This window comes from Hyperolius riggenbachi, chromosome 1 (assembly GCF_040937935.1).
Source record: "Hyperolius riggenbachi isolate aHypRig1 chromosome 1, aHypRig1.pri, whole genome shotgun sequence".
Lineage (NCBI taxonomy): Eukaryota > Metazoa > Chordata > Amphibia > Anura > Hyperoliidae > Hyperolius > Hyperolius riggenbachi.
The window spans coordinates 285506047-285522396 of record NC_090646.1 but is presented as its reverse complement, the minus strand read 5'-3'; the positions used below and the strand labels follow the sequence as shown (position 1 = coordinate 285522396).

Below are 16350 nucleotides of genomic sequence, written 5' to 3'. Positions count from 1 at the left end.
ACAGTCATTTTGAGACATTTGGTTTCCAGACTACTCACGGTTTTGGGCCTGTAAAATGCCAGGGCGGTATAGGAACCCCACAAGTGACCCCATTTTAGAAAAAAAGACACCCCAAGGTATTTTGTTAGGTGTATGACGAGTTCATAGAAGATTTTATTTTTTGTTAAAAGTTAGCGGAAATTAATTTTTATTGGTTTTTTTTCACAAAGTGTCATTTTTCACTAACTTGTGACAAAAAATAAAATCTTCTATGAACTCGCCATACACCTAACAGAATACCTTGGGGTGTCTTCTTTCTAAAATGGGGTCACTTGTGGGGTTCCTATACTGCCCTGGCATTTTAGGGCCTGTCACGGACGGTTGCGGGGACGCAGGCGCGTCCTGGCACCGCCCGTGAAGTAAAGAACGATCGCACTCGATTCCTGCATCGATTGCGCTTCAGACAGTATCCCTCAGCTAAGACAGATTCCCCAGCTGTTCCTAAGCTACAGTGACAGCCTGGGGGGAAGCTGTTAATTAGCTGGGACATATTCCCTGTGGAAGGCACAATTTCCCTTTTGGCTCTGGGAACCAGGTGACACTTAGCTGATCTCATGGAGATGTTAATTAACAAACCAGGAGTCTTTTCAGAGCCAAGGAAGCTAATCCCAGCAGGGGGCAGACTTAGCGGAACCATTCAGCCAGGATAGGGAAACATAGAGTTATGATCTTTATGCATGTTTTAGAAGTACCATACATCGGAGAAATGTGAAAGTTATATCATTCTGCTGGTCCGGAGCTTGTGAGTGTTTTGATATTAAATTTGGGCCCCTAGCCTAACCAGAACGCTGGGAATTCCACCGTTTTGTAACCGGGCATGCAAACATGCCCAAGTTTGATATCGTATTAATCGGTAGGTTCTGGGGATCGAGAATATGTAATTATTATCTGTGTGCCGGCCGCGCAGGTCGGCCTAGGGAACCTGTCAGGATTATGGATTTGCTAAAGCCCCTGCCCAGGTGTGATTACCATAGTCCGGCCTAGGGGGCCGACTCTGGAAGCCCGCCTCTGAGCTCATCTCCATTAAAAGTGAATGAGCTGCCTGAGAAGTGCTTCCTCCCTTTACCATCTTCATGACAATCTGCTGCCAGCCAGAGGACATAGGGCTGGTGGCCATTTTGCTGACCCATCTGAACAAAGAACTCTAAGAACTTGAAACCGTTTTGCTTGAACTTGATTGGAAACCAGAACTCTGATTTTTCCCACAAACAGGACATCTTTCCAGGAACTAAGTATTTTTCTCCCTTCTTTTATTTTTCATACTGGCTATTACTGTCTTAATAATTGTGATTTTTAATAAATTGTCTGTATATATTAATTATTTATATTGCGTGAATAAACGACTTTCTCCAAGTCATTCACTTTCCGCTACCCTGCTTATCAGCACACACAGAAATGATCCCGGGTCTCTGAAGATACGCTACTGTTTGTTTGTTGTTGGCTAGACAGAATATCGTGTGTTTAACCGTTTTATTCGCAGGATTAGTCAGTCAGTTAGTGGGCCCCACGGTCCCATGATAACCGCGGTGGTGGCAGTTTACTCTGAACCAGTGGGTGAAGTGGTAATCACCCGTGTCTCACAGGCTCCCTTCTGAGTTGTCTGCGGCTAATTCTTAACGGTTCCTGCGCATTGACTGCGACCAGAGTTCGCACGATCTGTGCGCTGGCACCGTTTAGAAGGCTAAGTGCGGTCAGCCACAAGGGCTCCTGTGACAGTGGTGGCAGTGGTGGGATCTGTGTTGTGCTGAAAGTATCTACGATAGCGCTAGCGCTATCGAGAAACGAACTAATTCGTTGGTGTAGCTGGAAGGCAATATATTTTTTATATATACAGAGAGACTGTGTAGCCAGTACCCCTTCCCCAAAGTTTTATTTTATTTGGCATGGAAATGTCCGGGAACTACCAGAACATGTGCCTAGCAGACCTGGAAAATCTTTGCGTAGAGAGGGGCATTGGCATCCTCCGCAAGCCAAAGGGGACCTGATAGCAGACTTGTCCAGATGGGATGCCCAGCAACTGCGGGAGCCGGGAGTGTCCGCTGAGGTGGATACCAGCCCATCTGACAATCAAGGGGAACCAGAGGCTGAAGATCTTAGGCGTACAGAGGTTGAGCATCCTGCGGGCCCTGTTGCAACAGTTACGCCAGAGAATGTCAGTGTGGACCCCAACCCCAGAGTTTCTGAAAGTACTCGCCTGGAACCGGCCAGTACTGGACTGTCCATGGGTGCTGACCCGGTAATGCAGCAGGCATTACAAAAGCTGATGGAGACTGACCTGGACAAGTACATGCAGTACATGGAAGCACGAGAGGAACGGGAGCGCCAATCTGCAGAACGCAAAGCTGCTGCTGCTGCTGCTGCTGCTGCAGAAAGCCACGCGGAGAGGGATGCCGCTGAGCGAGAACGGGAGCGCCAACGACAGCATGAGCTAAACATGGCAAAAGTGCAACAGGCCAGCCGGAGTTCACCGCCCAGCCTCCCTGCTGAAGGAGCTGCAGCACCCGTAAGTGCAAAATTTAAATTTGCTAATATTGAAAAAGACACTGACATTGACTTGTTTTTGCGGTCTTTTGAAAAAGCATGCCGTCAGTATCGTCTGTCCCAAGACCAGTGGGCCAGACATCTGACACCTTTGCTGCGCTACAAAGCGCTTGATGCTTTCGCAGAATTGCCTGCGGAAAAGGATAATGATTATGATGCTATAAAAGACGCTATCATTACTAAGTACCAGCTGACGCCAGAAGCCTATCGCAAAAAGTTCAGGGCCTGGCAGAAAAAGTCTTCTGATTCGTACCGAGATGTGGTCAGCAGCTTGCTCACCACACTCCGCCAGTGGACACTCGGCCTCACCAAAGGGTCTTATGGCGTCCTGGAGGACTTGATAGTCCTGGAACAATTTCTGAACATTTGCCCTGCTGATGTACGACAGTTTGTGTTAGAACGCAGGCCGGCTTCAGCCACTGTCGCTGCAGACCTTGCTGAGACTTTTGCAACTACCCGGGTGGCTGATACATGCAGAACTGTCCCATCCAGCTGGAGAGGAGGTCAGCCCAATACCTCGGCAGACCCTCCTGCCCCTGTGAGCCGTCCGCCACAGAGGCCACCCAGCGCAGCTGCTGCACCCAGGCCTGCAGCGCCTGGAGAGGTCATCTGTCACTACTGCCGCCAGCCCGGACACATGAAGTTCGACTGCCCGGAGCGGAGACAGACACCACCAGCACCTGGATCATCTGCATCACCTGCACCTCACCCACAGCAGAGGCAACCCGCCAGCGAACCACAGCCTGGATCATCCGATTTTGTCCTGTTTGCCCGCGGAAAGGAAATCCGCGACCGAACCGACCAGCAGCAACTTGTTAGAGTGAACGGCAAAGTTGTCACCGGATTTCGAGACACCGGAGCTGACATCACGTTAGTTCACTCACATCTTGTGCCAAAGGAGAGCATCAGCTCCAGCCGATCCCTTGCCCTTACTGGAGTAGAGGGCACCCTTTTCCACATAGCCCACGCCAGAGTGAAGCTGGATTGGGGAGTGGGAGGGGTCCACGAAAGGGTTGTTGGGGTTATGAAGGATCTCCCAGTCCCTGTGTTGCTAGGGACTGATTTGGGCAAGCTTGTGTCCTACTATGAACCTGCCACGACCGCCTTGTCGCTCACGGAAGGAGACGGACTCTCCACCCACCACCAGGTACTTTATACACTTGGGGGAGCACCAGGGGGAGGTGGGTTGAATGTGCCCAGTTCAAGGGTACCAGGTTCAATAGTGCCTGCTTCAAAGGCACCTGAGTTTGATGTGCAGACTGTCTGTTGTGATGATGCTGTAACTGTACCTGAGTTTACTGTACAACCTATCTGTAATGAAAAAATGTCTATACCTGTCAATATCATTACTGCATGCAATGATGATTTGAGTACTGTCCGTCTGTGCCATTCTGACAGTGTACCGGTGCTAGCAGTACCGCGCAGCTGCACTGCTCAGAACCTGGGCTCAGAACAGGTGGAGGGGGTTCCGGCCTCCTCCCCCTCCTCTGACCGCAGGGATGAGACCTTTCAGCCGCTGGCCTCGTGTGACATGAGCCAGTTGGCTGAAACTGACAGCGCCGTATTCTCAGCCGCACTACGAAGTGACCCAAGCCTGGAGGTGCTCATGCAGCAAGCCGCTGAGCCCCTCGCAGACGGGGCCGCTTTCAAGGTGTACTGGGAAGGTGGGAGACTGTACAGTGAGTCTGCACAGCCCCCTACAGGTAGATCCCACGCGAATACCAAATGGCTTGTGGTCCCGAGTGCGTTCAGGGGACATGTGCTGAAATCCGCACATGGTAATCCTCTGACAGGGCACTCAGGGGTCCGCAAGACACTCGCCGGTATTCGGAACCAGTTTTATTGGCCCCGGATGAACAGGGATGTAGCAAACTACTGCAGGGCATGTGCCGTCTGTCAGGAGCTGGGAAGGTCCAGGGATTCCCGCGGGGTTCCCTTAGGTCCACAGCCACTTAGCAGGGGAACCCTGCGTGGGCTGGCTGTTGACCTAACCAACCCACTGCCCGTTGTCAGCAGTCCCGGCAGACACCACGTCCGACTGCAGTGGCGCAAACGCCCTGTCCAGAACGGTCCATGTTGGGTCAACCCTGAGGGTAGCAGACCGCGACCGGTCCAGGGGAACCGAGCCACAGGCTCCAATAGGTTTTCCCGCCGTACCGGCAACTCGAGGCCCGTCAGCCAGGTTAGCGGCGCCGCCACACATCTTGCGGATGAGTGGCTGAGCCGCGGACAAGGGGGAGGGCTGTCACGGACGGTTGCGGGGACGCAGGCGCGTCCTGGCACCGCCCGTGAAGTAAAGAACGATCGCACTCGATTCCTGCATCGATTGCGCTTCAGACAGTATCCCTCAGCTAAGACAGATTCCCCAGCTGTTCCTAAGCTACAGTGACAGCCTGGGGGGAAGCTGTTAATTAGCTGGGACATATTCCCTGTGGAAGGCACAATTTCCCTTTTGGCTCTGGGAACCAGGTGACACTTAGCTGATCTCATGGAGATGTTAATTAACAAACCAGGAGTCTTTTCAGAGCCAAGGAAGCTAATCCCAGCAGGGGGCAGACTTAGCGGAACCATTCAGCCAGGATAGGGAAACATAGAGTTATGATCTTTATGCATGTTTTAGAAGTACCATACATCGGAGAAATGTGAAAGTTATATCATTCTGCTGGTCCGGAGCTTGTGAGTGTTTTGATATTAAATTTGGGCCCCTAGCCTAACCAGAACGCTGGGAATTCCACCGTTTTGTAACCGGGCATGCAAACATGCCCAAGTTTGATATCGTATTAATCGGTAGGTTCTGGGGATCGAGAATATGTAATTATTATCTGTGTGCCGGCCGCGCAGGTCGGCCTAGGGAACCTGTCAGGATTATGGATTTGCTAAAGCCCCTGCCCAGGTGTGATTACCATAGTCCGGCCTAGGGGGCCGACTCTGGAAGCCCGCCTCTGAGCTCATCTCCATTAAAAGTGAATGAGCTGCCTGAGAAGTGCTTCCTCCCTTTACCATCTTCATGACAATCTGCTGCCAGCCAGAGGACATAGGGCTGGTGGCCATTTTGCTGACCCATCTGAACAAAGAACTCTAAGAACTTGAAACCGTTTTGCTTGAACTTGATTGGAAACCAGAACTCTGATTTTTCCCACAAACAGGACATCTTTCCAGGAACTAAGTATTTTTCTCCCTTCTTTTATTTTTCATACTGGCTATTACTGTCTTAATAATTGTGATTTTTAATAAATTGTCTGTATATATTAATTATTTATATTGCGTGAATAAACGACTTTCTCCAAGTCATTCACTTTCCGCTACCCTGCTTATCAGCACACACAGAAATGATCCCGGGTCTCTGAAGATACGCTACTGTTTGTTTGTTGTTGGCTAGACAGAATATCGTGTGTTTAACCGTTTTATTCGCAGGATTAGTCAGTCAGTTAGTGGGCCCCACGGTCCCATGATAACCGCGGTGGTGGCAGTTTACTCTGAACCAGTGGGTGAAGTGGTAATCACCCGTGTCTCACAGGCTCCCTTCTGAGTTGTCTGCGGCTAATTCTTAACGGTTCCTGCGCATTGACTGCGACCAGAGTTCGCACGATCTGTGCGCTGGCACCGTTTAGAAGGCTAAGTGCGGTCAGCCACAAGGGCTCCTGTGACAGGGCCCCTAAACCGCGAGGAGTAGTCTACAAAACAAATGCTTCAAAATGATCTGTGAATAGGACGTTGGGCCCCTTAGCGCACCTAGGCTGCAAAAAAGTGTCACACATGTGGTACCGCCGTACTCAGGAAAAGTAGTATAATGTGTTTTGGGGTGTATTTTTACACATACCCATGCTGGGTGGGAGAAATTTCTATGTAAATGGACAATTGTGTGTAAAAAAATCAAACAATTGTCATTTACAGAGATATTTCTCCCACTTAGCATGGGTATGTGTAAAAATACACCCCAAAACGCATTATACTACTTCTCCTGAGTACGGCGGTACCACATGTGTGGCACTTTTTTACACCCTAAGTACGCTAAGGGGCCCAAAGTCCAATGAGTACCTTTAGGATTTCACAGGTCATTTTGCGACATTTGGTTTCAAGACTACTCCTCACGGTTTAGGGCCCCTAAAATGCCAGGGCAGTATAGGAACCTCACAAATGACCCCATTCTAGAAAGAAGACACCCAAAGGTATTCCGTACGGAGTATGGTGAGTTCATAGAAGATTTTATTTTTTGTCACAAGTTAGCGGAAAATGACACTTTGTGAAAAAAAACTATTAAAATCAATGTCCGCTAACTTGTGACAAAAAAATAAAAACTTCTATGAACTCACCATACTCCTAACGGAATACCTTGGGGTGTCTTCTTTCTAAAATGGGGTCATTAGTGGGGTTCCTATACTGCCCTGGCATTTTAGGGGCCCTAAACCGCGAGGAGTAGTCTTGAAACAAAAATGACCTGTGAAATCCTAAAGTTACTCATTGGACTTTGGGCCCCTTAGTGCAGTTAGGGTGCAAAAAAGTGCCACACATGTGGTATCGCCGTACTCGGGAGAAGTAGTATAATGTGTTTTGGGGTGTATTTTTACACATACCCATGCTGGGTGGGAGAAATACCTCTGTAAATGACAATCTTTTGATTTTTTTACACACAATTGTCCATTTACAGAGGTATTTCTCCCACCCAGCATGGGTATGTGTAAAAATACACCCCAAAACACATTGTACTACTTCTCCCGAGTATGGCGATACCACATGTGTGGCACTTTTTTGCACCCTAACTGCGCTAAAGGGCCCAAAGTCCAATGAGTACCTTTAGGATTTCACAGGTCATTTTGAGAAATTTCGTTTCAAGACTACTCCTCACGGTTTAGGGCCCCTAAAATGCCAGGGCAGTATAGGAACCCCACAAATGACCCCATTTTAGAAAGAAGACACCCCAAGGTATTCCGTTAGTAGTATGGCGAGTTCATAGAAGATTTTATTTTTTGTCACAAGTTAGCGGAAATTGATTTTAACTGTGTTTTTTCACAAAGTGTCTTTTTCCGCTAACTTTTGACAAAAAACAAAATCTTCTATGAACTCACCATACTCCTAACGGAATACCTTGGGGTGTCTTCTTTCTAAAATGGGGTCATTTGTGGGGTTCCTATACTGCCCTGGCATTTTAGGGGCCCTAAACCGTGAGGTGTAGTCTTGAAACGAAATTTCTCAAAATGACCTGTGAAATCCTAAAGGTACTCATTGGATTTTGGGCCCTTTAGCGCAGTTAGGGTGCAAAAAAGTGCCACACATATGGTATCGCCGTACTCAGGAGAAGTAGTATAATGTGTTTTGTGGTGTATTTTTACACATACCCATGCTGAGTGGGAGAAAGATCTCTGTAAATGGACAATTGTGTGTTATAAAAATTTACAAATTGTCATTTACAGAGATATTTCTCCCACCCAGCATGGGTATGTGTAAAAATACACCCCAAAACACATTATACTACTTCTCCTGAGTATGGCAATACCACATGTGTGGCACTTTTTTGCAGCCTAACTGCGCTAAGGGGTCCAAAGTCCAATGAGCACCTTTAGGCTTTACAGGGGTGCTTACAATTTAGCACCCACCAAAATGTCAGGACAGTAAACACACCCCACAAATGACCCCATTTTGGAAAGTAGACCCTTCAAGGTATTCAGAGAGGGGCATGGTGAGTCCGTGGCAGATTTCATTTTTTTTTGTCGCAAGTTAGAAGAAATGGAAACTTTTTTTTTTTTTTTTTTTTCTCACAAAGTGTCATTTTCCGCTTACTTGTGACAAAAAATAATATCTTCTATGAACTCACTATGCCTCTCAGTGAATACTTTGGGATGTCTTCTTTCCAAAATGGGGTCATTTGGGGGGTATTTATACTATCCTGGAATTCTAGCCCCTCATGAAACATGACAGGGGGTCAGAAAAGTCAGAGATGCTTGAAAATGGGAAAATTCACTTTTTGCACCATAGTTTGTAAACGCTATAACTTTTACCTAAACCAATAAATATACACTGAATGGTTTTTTTTTTATCCAAAACATGTTTGTCCACATTTTTCGCGCTGCATGTATACAGAAATTTTACTTTATTTGAAAAATGTCAGCACAGAAAGTTAAAAAAATCATTTTTTTGCCAAAATTCATGTCTTTTTTGATGAATATAATAAAAAGTAAAAATCGCAGGAGCAATCAAATAGCATCAAAAGAAAGCTTTATTAGTGACAAGAAAAGGAGCCAAAATTCATTTAGGTGGTAGGTTGTATGAGCGAGCAATAAACCGTGAAAGCTGCAGTGGTCTGAATGGAAAAAAAGTGGCCGGTCCTTAAGGGGTAGAAAGCCCTAGGTCCTCAAGTGGTTAAGTGTCATGTCTTTTTTTGTGCTTTTTGTTTAGCCTTTAGACTTCCATCAGCTTCAAAAAACATAAGAAATGCTGACAAGGTGTGACTTCCTCAGACCTTTTAAACAACGCAATAGATTGGTACGTTTAACTATAATTCTCACAGAGAGAAAATAAGAATGTGTCTCACCTAAATTAAAAGCTCAGAGAAATATTGTAGTTTTTAATCTTGCAGAAACAATTATTTAGGAAGCTTTTAGTTGCTTAGATGTTCTCATTACTGGGACAAGGAATCAGCATGTTCAAGCACAGGAAAAAAAGGGGAAATTACATATGCAGCCAACAGACACTAATCAAGCTCTGTTACAGGTTAACACGCCAGAACCAGGAATTACTCTCTCTCTTTCTTTTACATGAATTAATAGCAGAAGCCTGGGTGCGGGACTGAGTCTACCACCATTTTCAAAGCTTTGAATTACGGATTATGAAAATTAAATGCAATAATGGAAAAACTATTTCAACATCAAGGGATGATTTAATATTGTGATCGTCATTGCTAAAAAAATAAAAAAAAATTAAAAAAAAAATCACACCTTCAGTCTGGTGTAAATTTACTGGTCTGTTGCTTTCTGGCGTTATTAACAATCTCTTTGCTTGAGGTCTAATTCCACTACATGGAAATATTAAAAAAAATGTATTTAGTACAATCTTATAACAAAGGATCCAGAAGCACCACAAATAATTGAAGGGTATCCAAGGTGTGAGGGGTATGGAGTCTTCCATATTTATTTCCTTGTACACAATTCCAATTGCCTGGCAGCCCTGTTGATCTGGCATAAGTAGTGTCTGAGTCAAAACCCTGGAACAAGTATATGGCTAATCCAGTAAAACCGGAGTCAGCTGAGTACCTGATCAGCTATATGCTTTTTCAGGGTCTATGGGTAAAAGTATTATGAGGCTGAGGATCAGGAGGACTGCCAGGCAACTGATATTGTTTAAAAGGAATTAAATATGGCAGCCTCCACATACCTCTCAGCTCAGGTTTACTTTAAGTTTTTTTTAACTACCCTGGCATTCAATTTCCCCAGGATTTCCGTGCAAAAAGTGTCAATTCATTTCCAGTAATTTTCAACCATTTTTTTTTTGCAATATTTTTTTTTTTATATTGAATTCAATACAGGTTATTGTATTGAATTCAATAAAAAAAAAGTGTTTGCTGCGAGATGTTGATGACACTCTGTGACCCTGGTGTCATCAACACAGATTGACGGGGGACATGTCATCGCCGAGGGAGAAGCAAAATCCGCCAAAGGACATGGAAGAAGGCACTGGGGAAGATATCAGAGGTACGCGACGAGGGATCAGCATGCCAATGGTGAGTTTAAGACCCAGATGTATAGCCAGATGTATAGGTAGCCAGATGTATAGCCAGGTATAGTTAGCCAGATATGCAGCCAGGTATAGTTAGCCAGATGTGCAGCCAGGTATATAGTGAGCCAGATGTATAGCCAGGTATATAGTGAGCCAGATGTATAGCCAGGTACATAGTGAGCCAGGTGGCTAGCCAGATATATAGTGAGCCAGGTGTTTAGCCAGATATATAGCGAGCCAGGTGTTTAGCCATATATATACCGAGCCAGGTGTTTAGCCAGATATATAGTGAGCCAAGTGTTTAGCCAGATTTATAGGTAGCCAGATGTCCCCTCCCCTCCCCGTCTCAGCCCGTTGAGTAAATAGATCTACTCACCGAGGGCTCTCTCCAGCGACGGCTGCAACAGCACTTCCTCTTTCATCACCAAGTCTTGTTCTCTGTACAGTTACATTACGAGACTTGGTGACGTCACCAAGCCTCGTAATGTAAATGTTCAGAGACCGGGACTTCGGAGATGGAGGAGGGTGTGCGCCGCAGCCGTCTCTGGAGAGAGCCCTCGGGTGAGTAGATCTATTTACTCAATGGGCTGAGACGGGGGGGGGGGGGGGGGGGAAGAGAGTGGATCTGGAGGGGGGGGGGGGGGAGATCACAGGGAGGGGGGAGGAGAGGGAAAGGCCACCCGCACGCCGCACAGAGGGGGATCCCCTGCCCGCACAGAGGGTGATCCCCCCGTCCGCACAGCCGCCTCATAGAAGGGGGATCCCCCACCGGGACAGAGGGGGATCCCCCCGCCCGCACATTCTCTGCCCCGCTGGCTGCCCAGGGATTCCCTAGGGTGGCTGGATTCTTGTTCTGCACGCTGGGGTAGCACAGATCACTACCCACAGCATGCAGACAGGCATCCAGCCATCCTCGGGAATCCCTCTGATGAGAAAAAAATGCAGCCGGCGTGGCAGAGAAACAGGAAATCTCCCTGTGGGCATGGACGAGCTCAGCTTTAAACAATTTGTACAACACTGTACTACACCCTCGCATAACTGATCAAGTGGATTTGTAAACAAATTAAGTAGGTCACTAATAATAATAAAAATAATTGCCCCTACTGCCTATTATGCACAATGCAAATTTCCCATCAGTTGGACAATACATTTCCCATCATTTGATCATTTCCAACATGTCTGATCTGCTTCAGATTAAAAAAGGGATTGACTTTGTACAGTACGAATCTCAAAATCGATCCTTTTCACAATCAGAAGCAGATTGGGCATGTTGGAAATTATCGAAGGATGGGTAATTTCCGATAAATCTGACAGGAAATTTGCATTGTGTGTACTAACTAGCCCAAAGAGTTCACAATCTAATCCCTAATATAATTAGATTGTGAACTCTTTGGGCTAGTTAGTACACACAATGCAAATTAAATTTTTGAAGGCTTGCAAAAAATCTTATACAGTAAGTCATTAAAGGTATCAACTAAACAACTTTTATTGTTATGTCTTGTGGAATTGTATAATTAATTATGTTACATTTAAATCCTTGATGTCACCATAGTTCCTCTAATATCACTAGTTGATTTAACGTCGGTTGACAAGACGCATGTTATAGCTGACCTGATGCTCAGACAGACAATTCCTTTGTAGTGCTCTTCTGTGCAGAAGATGTGTGAGGTGTATAAAATTCATAAGATTCTATCAAATTTTAAGTTTTCTGGTTTTGTGCAGTGCATTTTACTGGCTATGGATACATAAAAAAAAACATACAGGAAAACCATCATTTACCTTACCAAATTTAAATTAGTATACGAACTAATGACCACACTGATCTCTCACTATCCCCATCCAAAGTTGGAATTATGGGTGCATACAAAATTATGTATGTTTGAGTTTTCTCTTCACAATCCTGCTTCAGAATGGGAATGGGGTATAAATTTCAAAAAGAACATGGTCAACAGATATGGCCAATAAAATGCAAACAATTCTGGCTTACATGCAAACTGTATGCAGCTTGGCATCAGGTCAATCAAATACACTGCCTGACAGTTTTGATCGACCCAGTTCTGAGCTGCATACAATTTGCATGCAAGTCAGAATAATTTGCATGCAAATATTTTGCACCAATTATTTCATGTGGCCAGTCTGAGTGGACTTACTGAGCTCTAAAGAAATTCATTGCTGCCCTCCAAACGCTAAGCTGTCATCATGCTTTGTAATATAGCAGCAGCAAATCTAGCACCATTGCAGTAAATTCAGTAGCTGTTAATTCCTGGAGGTTTGGACCAGGAAACATTGGAGAACTTCATGACATTATTATTTTAAAAAGTAAGCCAAAACAGTTGCTTTATTTTAAGAAAAGATGTTAATTTTATACTTTACATTTTGTTTCTGTCTGCACGTGTGTTATAAAATCTTGTTTCCATGTACAGTATAAAATGATGTGTTCGAATAGATCCAATTTGTTTAATACATAAGCCAAGACTACTTGTTGTGCATTACATCTTTACTCATCAGTTTTCTTTTTTGGAGGGCACAAAGGGAAGCAAGATGGCGGCACAGATGATTTCTTCATCTGTCTCAAAACATTAGGGCCCTGATTTACAAACCTATGGTAAAATTGTCATGCACAGGTAATGTCCAGCAACTTTACCATTACCACAGCTGACAATGTAGCACCCTTTACCTTATTAACCAGACCCGCATTACCCAAGTCATGCTCGCATTGCTAGGGTAACGTGCCCTAGCAATGCTCATGTTACTAAAGTAATGCGGGTTGTGATAATTAGACAACAGGCACTACACTGTGAACAGTAAAGTTATAATGTGCTCCCTGCGCACTGCAATCTTATCGTAGGTTAGTGAATCAAAAACAAGCTAGCCAAGACATATGTCATTTATTTTACATGCAATTAGGTGTACACAGTAGATGGTCTCTATCAAAATGTTTTGCAAGAAAACAAATTGGGGACAAAGGTACACTTTAAAGGATACCACAACTGACATGTGGCATAATGAGATAGACATGGGTATGTACAGTGCCTAGCACACAAATAACTATGCTGTGTTCCATTTTTTCTTTCTCTGCCTGAAAGAGGTAAATATCAGGTATGTAAGTGGCTGACTCAGTCCTGACTCAGACAGGAAGTGACTACAGTGTGACCTTCACTGATAAGAAATTCCAACTATAAAACACTTTCCTAGAAGAAAATGGCTTCTGAGAGCAAGAAAGAGATAAAAAAGGGGGAAATTCTTATCAGTGAGGGTCACACTGTAGTCACTTCCTGTCTGAGTCAGGACTGAGTCAGCCACTTACATACCTGATATTTACCTCTTTCAGGCAGAGAAAGAAAAAAAGGAACACAGCATAGTTATTTGTGTGCTGGGCACTGTACATATACATGTCTATCTCATTATGCCACATGTCAGTTGTGGTATCCTTTAAGGACAGCTGAGGCTAGGTGACAATTCCTTACACAAGAGTTATCAATTGCAGTACTCTCTGTGAATTGACTTTTTAAAACTATTCTCTCCTTAAGTTAAGGATTGAATCCTTTACTTAACTGCACTGAAAATAACGGAATTAAAAATGGGCATATTTTTTACAATATTACTTTATAAATTATTTAGTCAGTGTTTGCCGCATACTGGATGTTTTTCCCCTTTTCACACCATTCTTTGTAAACCCTAGAAATGGTTGTGCATGAAAATTCCATTAACCGAGCAGATTGTGAAATACTCAGACCGGCCCGTCTGGCACCAACAACCATGCCATGCTCAACATTGCTTAAATCACCTTTCTTTCCCATTCTGACAATCAGTTTGGCGTTCAGGAGATTGTCTTGACCAGGACCACACCCCTAAATGCATTGAAGCAACTGCCATGTGATTGGTTGATTAGATAATTGCATTAATGAGAAAATGAACAGGTGTTCCTAATAATCTTTAAAGAGACTAACAAAAATGTCATCCTTTTTTCTACTATCCTATAAGTTCCTAAACCTATTCTAATATGCTCTGGCTTACTGCAGCACTTTCTACTATCACCGTCTCTGTAATAAATCAACGTATCTTTCCCCTGTCGGATTTGTCGCCCTGTGTCTGCAAGGTTGCCAACTCTTCAGTGTTGCTGATCTGTTATGCACCCCCCCCCCCCCCCTCCACGTCCTCTCTATGCACACTCCCATGTGTGTTATTTACATTAGGCAGCGTCTCTGCTCTCTTGTCAGTGAGAGAAGAGAGCTGCCCTTTACAAGCTGGATAAATCGTCCTCTTTTAGGCTGTGAAAGGAGCTGGCTGGACTGTCACATACTGAGGAATTACAGACACCGGCAGAGCTGTCTGCAGGAAGAAGCAATCAGCCTGTCACTCTTCAGTGGATGAGAGCTGCAGGGGGAAACAAGGTAAACACACAAATGATCTCTTGAGATTCAAAAGGAAGGCCGTATACAGCCTGCTTGTGTATGCATGTATTTTCTATGTGTGGACATACTGTACATCAACCTACTTCCGGTTTTGGTGGCCATTTTGTTTGTTTATAAAAAAACTTTTAAAAACTGTTTTTGACTACTTTTAATGCGGCGGGGAGCGGCGAAATTGTGACAGAGGGGAATAGATGTCCCCTAACGCACTGGTATGTTTACTTTTGTGCGATTTTAACCATACAGATTCTCTTTAACCACTTGAGGACTGCAGTGGTAAACCCCCCTAAAGACCAGGGTGATTTTAACTAAATGGGCCACTGCAGCTTTAAGGCATAGCTGCAGGCCCGTACAACACAGTGCACAAGTGATCCCCCCCCCTTTTCTCCCCACCAACAAAGCTCTCTGTTGGAGGGGTCTGATCACCCCCCCCCCCCCCCGTGTTTTTTTTTTTTAATATAAATATTTGTGTTTTTTCAATAAAATATGCTTTTTGTTTGTGTGCTGTCCCCCGATCCCTCCCTCCCTCCCCCCGCCAGCCAATCAGCGTGATCAGCTGTCATAGGCTTCAGCCTATGACAGCCGATCACTGTGCAGCCTCAGGAGGGGACAGCCATGTCACACGGCTGTCCCCAGTACAGAGCTGCTGCCATTCGCAGCTCTGTACAAGTAAATAGATTGCAATCACACCGTCTAACAGTCTCCCGAGCATGCTATCTCATGTAAATTAGGGCCCCAGGACTTGACGTCAATTGGCGTTAGGCGGTCCTGGGGCTGCCGCCGCGACCACGCCCATTGGCGTGGGGCGGTCTTTAAGTAGTTAAGGTCAGTGTATGTCAATGTCAGTGTATGCCTTTTTAAATAGACACTGAAGTGAAAAAAAATATATGATATAATGAATTGGTTGTGTACTATGAATAATTACTAGAAGATTAGCAGCAAAGAAAATAATCTCGTATTTTTATTTTCAGGTATATATTGTTTTTTCTAACATTGCATTACTCTATAATATGTGCAGATTACACAACACTCAGCATTCAAAATGAGTCTTTCAGAGCAGTCTGTGAAGTAAAGAACTCTCCTCTAGCAGAGGAAAAGTAAACAGTTCAATTACAGTTGAGATAATAAAAGTCAGATAACAGCCCTCTCCACGACCAAGTTGGTCGGAGAGCTTAATAGCTTTTTTGCATAGAGATAACAACTGGAGTTTCTCAACTCTTCCTGTACTGGAAACAATTAGACTGATGTATCTGATCTTAATGTTTTTTTTCTTAGCTGTACTACACATACAAATCATAATATCATCATTTTTTTTTTATCCTTTTTAACCTTTATTAAAGACAGGAGAGAAAAACTTAGTGAATTGTGCCCTATGACTAGACATGGCCAGTGAGATGTATGCAGCTTAGTAATAGGCCAATCAGGTGAACTTTCTGCTGATTTGTATAAGCCCAGCTCCAAGCCACATACAATCTGTATACATTTTGCATTAAATTTGTATTCAAGCGAGAATCATTAGCAGCTCATTGACCATCCCTAACAATGACTGCCTCTTAGGGCCCGTTTCCACTGCAGCCGCAAGAGTCTGCGTCGTGGCGGCACTTCCGGATCTGCTTTTATGCTGACGAATCCCATGAGCCGTGCCATG

At 44.8% G+C, this 16350-nt stretch overlaps 1 protein-coding gene across 5 annotated transcripts in view; it reads right to left on the bottom strand.

Moving 5' to 3' along the window:
* The window catches only part of CSGALNACT1 (chondroitin sulfate N-acetylgalactosaminyltransferase 1), a 685316-nt gene that overhangs the window by 289361 nt on the left and 379605 nt on the right, over positions 1-16350 (bottom strand). The gene's annotated exons all lie outside the window — the stretch shown is intronic.